The following is a 5,671-nucleotide window of genomic DNA, read 5'->3' on the forward strand; positions in this document are numbered from 1 at the left end:
CTGCTCTGAATAGGTTAGCTGGCTGGCTCTTGTTGTGATTAGTCAAACCGCTTTAGAGATCGTCCCACCCTTAGCCTCAGGTACTAATGTTGTACTAATTTTGTGTTTGTGTCAAATATGACCGATTTACACCTTACATCAATCTTAAATATTGTGTTTTATATTTGATTGCTTCAAGGCCTTATGATATCCCCCACAGTAGGCATTTGAACAAACCATTGCTGATCATCCCTATCATGAATTCTGAGTGGTTTAGTCAACTTTGTTACACCTATGGTGACCTGGTGACTGGTTATATGAAAAACGGCAGTGAATATACTATATATTCACTGCCGTTTTTCATGTAAACCAGTCTGAGAAATTGATTACACCTTAAAGGTGGGGTAGGTAAGTTTGAGAAACCGGCTCGAGATACAGTTTTTGTTATATTCAATGGAATGCTCTAAACATCCCGATAGCAATGAATATCTGAAGTGCTTTGACAAAAAATCACGACCAATCATCTGAGCCGGCCCGGCTAAAATAACTGGATGGCCTACCTGCCTGTCAGCCTTCCATCTGTGCACAAACTTATCTCGTGCCCTCATTGGTCATTTGCGCGTTCGTGTGTGTTGGAGGAGGGGCTCTGTAAGGAAGTGGCAGATTTGTTCCGGCTGTGTATTTTCAAATTCTAGCGCACTCGAGCTGGTTTCTCCAAAATTACATACCCCACCTTTAAATAAAATGTGGTGATGATTACTGTTTTTTTTTGTGTTAATGAAAGAGCACTTAGACTGGTCAAATTTGACGGGGCACACCAAAGTAAGGGGGAAGAAATGGACACGACTGGAGGGTTAAGCTCTGTCTCTAATAGATATCTCATGACAATGCTGACATTCCATTAGGGATGTGTAATTAAATGCATTGTGCATTTCTATAATGGTTCAGGTATAATGGTTCGCTGCCATTGTTCTGACCTATGTCATCATATCACAGATTAAATCAGAGCTTAATTGGGTCAAGATTAGTGTAGTAGCCAGAGAGTTGTGCCTCTAATACGCAGTTACTGCTGTTCTTTCCCTAAGCGTCAAGGGTACTGTTGCACTTTAGTGACACTCTAATTAGATTGGTATTGCCATTCAATTTTAATTACGGGAAAATGATTTCTCATACTACTTTGACTGTGATTGGCATCTCTATGACACAGATGTCCTGTAGAGCCTAACTTATCCTCACTGTAATGCGCTTCACATTCTGTACTCATTAATTTTAAGACTGAGACATTGACCCGATAGGGGCACAGACATATTCCCCCTCTTGACTCCCCCTTCTATCCCTTTCTCTGTCCTTCTTTAACTTAATTAGAACAGCCCTCTATCTGTGTGTGTGGATGGATTACAGCAATTATTCTAGGAACATTGAACCAGTGAACAAACAGGGGACATTTGGAGGGCCACTGATGGACATAAATATGAAAAGAAATCATAAAATAAAGTAAAAAGAACCGTATAATCTTTAAAGAAAAAAAGTAAGGAGAAATTAAAGAAATCAGAGTAAAGTTCCAAATAAAACGGTTATTAGGTTTTAAAAGCACAAGATTTCAAGAAATTGAAGAAGTGCTATGGTGTGAATGGTGTGTGTGTGTTGATGGTGTCCCTATGTGTGAGCTGAGCAGACAGTATGCTGCACCATCCTGTCTCTGGTAAACACCTTAAATTGCTGTGTGGGCTCCCAATTTTGTTAAATGGACTCAGTGTCCTTTTGAAGCTTGATGAGTGCAAAAATAGTCCATCTAAAGAGAGAGCTCCAGAAAATGCATCCAAAAGTCTTCAGTTTAGGTTCACTTGAACCAATGCAGGAGGCAGATTTTATGTATGGGTTAGGGTTGGAAAATCTAAATAGGGTAAGGTTTAACTATACAAATTAACAGAACTTTAGCTGCAATCTTTCATAAAACAATAAATATTATTAAATGTCACATCACATTATTGGCCTGTGAGATTGTATGACGTATAGTTTTTTAAACTGTGATTCTGTTAGGTGGGATTACATTAGGGCATCATTTGTGTTGGTAACAAAGCTAAATATTGTAGTAATGTCATATTTCAGTCTTCACTAGATGGAAGACCTGAGACAGCAGAAGGTGGATTAACAAGGTTTCATCGCTATTGTTTCTCATAAACAGCTGTATTATTTTGTGTTAGTGTGTATGATCACCTAATGACAAAGACAAATTGAGTTCTGAGAGCACATCTGCCATGCTGGAATTATCTCTGAGCAAATGAGATCCCTGTCTGCTGCTAGTTCATTGATGGGCTGAGTCGGTGTAGCGCGAAGACGAACACACATTTCAACACTGGAACCATTCCTGGCTCCGTCCACTGGACTACGCTGCTGGAGTGTGTCTTTGTATTTATTATTTTAGTGCTTAATCATGTTCTTGTTCAAGATATATTTAAAGGACTTGTAAAATGTGCGCACACTCATACGTCCATCACGGAATAGAGCACAATCAGTGCGAAGCGTTGGCGTAGTGGTGGGCTGAGAGTTTATTTTCAAGTGTCGTCTGAAGAATACTATCTGTAGAAAATCTCACCACAGAACCAAGAAAAAGAAAAAGCACATGTATGTAAGACAGTTATGTAATCTCTTCTAACAGGCATACAAGCTGGCACGCTGTCTGTTGGATCTCTGTTGTGTGGCTGGCCTATCATGCAGTGATAAGTGCCCCTTTTTAAGGTGTGATTCCTGCAATGTTGGAGATTGGACCTTAGAATAGATCGGTCAACTAAATTGATGGTTTTACAATAATTTCTCATAATTGCCCTGTGGTGACAAGTCCAAGACCCATCTTTCTACATGTAGTTGTTGGCAGTGGGGGAGGGGATTAGCTGGAGCTCCATTAGGTTCTGTGTAGGGAGGCTTGACACAAGTGTTATGTTAAACTGCTACAATTTTGGAGAGAATAAATGAATCCAGTCAGTAGGGGCTTGGACTGGGAGCCGTAGGGTCGCCGGTTCAAGTCCCCGACCAGACCTAAATATTGAGTGTGGACTGCTACTTGGAGAGGTCCCAGTTCACCTCCTGCCCTGCCGTGGTGCCCTTGAGCAAAGCACCGGACACCCCTCACGCCACTTTTAGAAACATAGACACTTGTCTGATCTATGTACCACTTAATAACCTAAACTCATTACATCTGTGACGAGCCACGTGATGACTTACTACCGTCACAAATCTTAGTTATTTTTTCCATTTTTAATAATCGTCCCTTTTGGAAACATTTACTCTCTTTGTCACATATCCCGCTGGTTCTCTATGATTCAAGCTTCTCCATCCTTCCATTCCTCCATCATGAATAATTTGGTGCCGCTCCATCTATCTGCTGCACGGCAGCTGTGGAGCTGGTCTGGCCTCTATTGTTGAGGCCGGCTGAATAATTGATGCCCCCCCTGCAACACTAGACCCCGGGCTGAACCCGAGATCAGGCAGCCTCCACACAGGTAGACAGGAGAGAGAAGTGGGTGGGGGGGTAGAGAGGTGACTGAGATCAGGTGGAAGGGTGCTAGCTGGATTTAGAGCTGGACGTAAACACAAGAGGTTTCTGTGCTGATTTATTATCGTGGCACTTTTTCTATTCAAATTTGACATTGCTGCAGGAATGATCACACTGATCAGATGCTCATGAGGTTACTTCAAATCAGAAATACTGTATTTATCCCGTGGGAATGTAGTTACACCTACAGTAGCCAAAATGAATCATACTACGACTATTTCATTAAAGATGTAATATGTATATGTTTTGCATTATATAGAGTAAAAATGACTAAATCTATATAAATGCTATTGACACACCCTGTTTTTTTCCAAAAATATGAAACTTTGAGAAAGCTGTAATTGTATTCAAAGTAATGCACATTTCCCGTGCTTACCTGAAGTCAGATCCCTTTTTTGCACATACATCAGCAGCATCAATTGGCTTTTCTAGAAGTTTCATTTAACAATACAATTTGTTTTTGGTATTTTCATTTATTTAATACTTTTTGTGTAAGTATTATTTAAATATTCTCGCTGCAGTTCCCCACTACCAGGTCACTGACATATACACTTGTTTGTGAACATTCTCTTTTCATCATGGCTTTGAGGAATCATGACACAGCTTACTGCAAACAGATGATCTGAAACCTGGTTCCTCATGTAAAGGTGGAACCTGAGCAACCAGCTTACTAATGTAAACACCATGGTAAACACTGTGACACATGTAAGCAGTGGGCAGAGTTTTACCTTTACTGAGTGAAAAACTAGAACCCACCTCAACCTCTGTTTTTATAAGATGTGATCTGTATTTTACTCATGAGATATCCGTATGACTCCGTAAACCAGATGTATTTTCGGACAACGTTAGCCACTTTTAGCACTTGACATAGATTTCACTATTGGAGTGTGTCCTAAAGAATCTTATTATTAATGTTCCTTTTTGTTGCAGAAAACTGATAACATGAGTGTCTTGTGTATCATGTTGTGTTGCAGGTTGTCGGGGGTGTCTCGGGTGGTGCAGGAGGCCCTGCTGACGGACGCATCAGAGGTGTACCTGAACACACTGATGGAGGAGCTCGGTCTGCAGAGGCAGGACCTGCTGGACCTAGTGCAGCTGTTTAAAGCCCCTGCACACTGACACACACACACACACACACACACACACACACACACACACACACACACACACACACACACACAACCAGACATGGACGTATTAATAACAAATACAGACTCAGGATCACCGACTGAATTATATAATTGTGGGTACCCTGCATTTACTATCATGTTTGTTTCCATAAAATAAAATCTGGTGATAATTACTTTTGTTCCAAAAGCATATTATTTTACCATATCTACTTACTTCTGATCTAGGCTACAGCCACCAGCAGCGCTACAACTATATTTACTTGAGTACTGTACTTAAGTACAGATGTGAGGTTCATTCTTGTCATGCCATTTTATTCTTCCACTCCACTATAATTCAGAGGGAAATATTCTGCTTTACCGCTGTACAATCATCTGACAGTTCAAGTTACTTTATAAATGAAGGTTTTTGCTCACAAAACAAACGGAGCTCGAGGAATGTGATTATTTTTATAAATCTAATTATTTAAAAACAAGACAGCACTGAAATAAGACATTATTGTATTGCCACATGGATTTTTTTCAGCAGGACTCGAACGTGTATTCTGGTGACTTTGTAGTTTTCCTTTTTCTCATAACAACTTCAGGACCCATTCTTTAAGGTCTGATCTTCGATTGAGCTCCTTCTATCATTTTCATCATCATATCAGTATGTAGTGTCTCTACTGTGACATGTCTCCATGCTTTAATGTTCAAAAAACCCTTATTTTTCTCATACTGCCTGTGCTGCAGCACCTCTTTTCACCCTCTGTCTGAAATCAGAGCCCAGTCTGCTCTGATTGGTTAACTGGCCGGCTCTGTTGTAATTGGTCAACCACTTAAAGATGTCCCGCCCCTTAGCCTATCACATACAATGTGTTGGAGCCACTTAGCCAAGTAGAAGCGTTGGCTTTACTATGTTTACAGAAGTAAACAAAGGGGTCCAGATGGCGGCGTTTCACGCTGGGGGGGTTGCGGGGAGTGGTGTGGGAGAGAAACTCCATTTACATGCACTAAAACCTATAGAAACACT

This window comes from Notothenia coriiceps, unplaced genomic scaffold (assembly GCF_000735185.1).
Source record: "Notothenia coriiceps isolate Sejong01 unplaced genomic scaffold, NC01 NC01_scaffold00008973, whole genome shotgun sequence".
Taxonomy (NCBI): domain Eukaryota; kingdom Metazoa; phylum Chordata; class Actinopteri; order Perciformes; family Nototheniidae; genus Notothenia; species Notothenia coriiceps.